Source organism: Capricornis sumatraensis, chromosome 19 (genome assembly GCF_032405125.1).
Source record: "Capricornis sumatraensis isolate serow.1 chromosome 19, serow.2, whole genome shotgun sequence".
In the NCBI taxonomy this organism is placed as follows: domain Eukaryota; kingdom Metazoa; phylum Chordata; class Mammalia; order Artiodactyla; family Bovidae; genus Capricornis; species Capricornis sumatraensis.
This window is the reverse complement of record NC_091087.1, coordinates 66,640,571-66,643,840: the sequence shown is the minus strand read 5'-3', so window position 1 is coordinate 66,643,840 and position 3,270 is coordinate 66,640,571.

Here is a 3,270-nt window from a genome sequence, read left to right as displayed (position 1 = left end):
ATCTAGAGGTTTAGTGGTGTTAACATAAGGTGAAGGCAGACTTGTGGGCACTTACCATGTGTCCTTAGAAAAGAATCACAGACTACACTAGTTGTGTGTTCCAGGCACATTAGATTTAATGTGCACATTTAGATATTTTTCTGAAATACCCTCACAGAGTGGGAGAAGATACTTGTAATGCATATAGTCAACACAGGATTGGTAGCTATAATATGTAAAGAGTGCTGAAAAATCAATAAGAAAGCAACAATCTAATAAGGAGGTAGGTAACTGATTTGAATGGGAACTTCATGAATAAAAGGCATCCAAATGGCCAATAAACCTCTAAGAAGATGTCTTTTTGAATTAGTTATCAGGAAGCTGCAAAAGTAATTCACAGTGCAATTCTACTACAGCCTCACCAGAATGGCTAAAATTTAAAACTGACAATACCCACTGTTGACCAAGACATAGAGCTATAAGACCTCTTATACACTGCTGGTAGGAGTGAAAGTTGGTACCATTTGCTTTGGAAAACTGAGTGACCTTATCTACTAAAGTTCAATGCATGCATAATTTATGAAACAACTCTCCACTCCTCTGCACTCCTAGTGTGCACACAACAGAAATGTGTACAGTGTCGATCAAAGACATATGGGCATATCTTAGATATATGATGGGTTCTGTTCCAGACTCCCTGAAATAAAACAAATATCACAGTAAAGAATAAAGCAAGCCGTACAAATGTTCTGGTTTCCTGCTGCACATAAAAGTGATGTTTATACTGTAGTCTATTACATGTGCAATAAAAAAATACACCTCAGTTTTAAAAATGTATTGTAAAAACAACTAATGATTCTCTGAACCTTAAGTAAGTCTTAATAGTAACTTCAAAAACTGCTGACCACGGATCACAAATACAATTTTTAAAAGCATAAGATGTGAGAATATACAAAATGTGACACAGGTACCAAGTGAACAAATGCTGGACAAATCCCAACTTGGAAAAATGGTACCAGTAGAGCTTGCCAGAAATCTTCAACTTGTAGAAAATGCAGTATCTGTGAAGGATAATAAAACAAACCTGTCTGTAGGTTCTGTATGAACATAAAAATGTTCATAGCTGCATTCTTCATAATAGCCCAAGTTTGGAAGCAACATAGATAGACATTACCAGATGACAGGATAAATAAGACATGGTATAGTCTACAATCTGGGTGTCCTGTGTTTAATAAGCCACACTGATTGTTTAGCACATTTCCTCTGGGTTTCATGTGGCTGGTGGGGTGGGCGAAACGTGGGGGGTGGACTGTGAGTACAGAGGGGGCTACTAGAATCCATATTTCCTAGGGTCCCAGGCAAGGACCTGACAGGTTCTTTCCCATCAATCAGCTTGATGAATCATTGGAACATCTGTATGATATTCAAGGAGGTTCTCCCCATTTCTCAGATGAGAAAACTGAGGCTCATAGAAGGGAAATGACTTGCTCAGTGTCACCTGGCTATTTACATGTGTGCATACCCAACCAGAACTTGAGTGTATGCATGCTCTGTGAGTGCTCATGAACTGTGTGTCTCAATGTCTCCCATCAGCCAGCACAGGGCCAGTTACTTTGTAAGTAGTGAATAAATATGAGGAGAACGAAACTGATGAGAAACTTTTTTCTCCGTTGCTAGAGGGCAGCCCAATTGTGTTGGTCAAGTCATTAATAGCACATTGTGGGAGTTCCCTGGTGGTCCAGTGGGTTAAGAATTTGCCTTCCAATGCAAGGGACATGGGTTCGATCCCTGAATGGGGAACTAAGATCCTGCATGCCGCAACCAGTCCACCAGCCGCAACTACAGAGTCCACGTGCTCTGCTGCCCACGCACCACAACGAGAGAGAAACCCATGTACTGCAATGAAGAGCCCTCAACTAAGACCCAATGCAGCCAAAAATAAATAAATAAAATACTGTTTATTTTGTTTAAAAAAGCATGTTGTTACTGTTCATTACAGCATCAGGGCCACTGGAAATGGCAGCCTTTCCCATCCTTCCTATTTCAAGAATCCCACTGCTCCCAAAGGCTCTGCGTAGAGTGTGTGTTGGAGGAGATGGGGTGTGGCCGTCTTCTAAGCCCCCAGGCACAGAGGTCCACCTCTTAAGGAAGCGTGAACCCAAATGATGACCATCTGCCCCGTGCTTGTGGCCATGTGCGCTCACTCACTTGGTCCTCCTGGAGGGAGCAAAGCGGCTCCGTGAACCTGAGTGCTTTGCCCCAGCTCTCCCGGCAGATGTGAGTCACACCCCGTGGCAGGGCAGACCTAATGGCTCGGGGCTTCAGACTCAGGCTTCCGGCACTTTGCCCAGGCGGGTCCCCCTGACTACACTCATCACCTCCCGCGCTCCAGCTGCACGGTATCCATCGATACGCACAGATCTCTTCCAGGATGTCCAGATGTGGTGGCCCCAGAGGTCATAGTCTTCTCTGGACTCTGGGCTGATGGGCTGGAGAGGCTTCCTCACAGTCCATGGAGCTTTGTTTCTGCAGTGTCGGCCCAAAGCGTCAGTTCAACAGAGAGCTGCTGTCCCAGCTTGGGTCCCCAGGAGGCTGACTCTGAGAAGCACTGTGACTGTCACAGGTACTTGGAAGGCGATCCCAGGAGGCACAGTGGAGGTAGTGGAGAGGCGAGAGAGGGGAGGAAGGAAAGCCAACAGAGGGCGCATCCCCAAGGAGGTTGTCTTGTGGTTCCCAGGGCCCCTCATCAGAGGACCTCGAGAGTGTCAGCTAAGTCAGAGTTGCCCCATCTGAGAGGCAGCGGACCAGGGCCTTTGTCTTCCACTGCCCCCCTGCCATTGGCCTAGGGCTCTTGGGCAGGGAGCATCATTTCCCCAGCATGTCCATCTGCTCTACCATGCAGGTCACAAGGACCCTCTGGTGAGGCGTCCAGGTGCTTGCAGTCAGACACGGCTGAAATATACCAGAACGAGAGTGCTGAAGAGACGTGGGCGAGACGCCAGCGTCTGCTGCACTTGGTAAATCAATGATTTTAGAACGTCATTGCTGAGTATATTATGTTTTAGTCTTTTAAATTTAGTTTTGATTGGAGGATAATTGCCTTACAATGTAGTGTTGGTGTCTGCTGTACAACAACGGGAACCAGCTATATGTATACACATATCCCCATCTTCTTGAGCCTTCCTGCCACCCTGCCCCCATCCCACGTCATCACGGAGCACCGAGCTGAGTTCCCTGTGCTATGCAGCAGCTTCCCACTAGCTGTCCGTCTTATCTGTTAATTTTTAATTA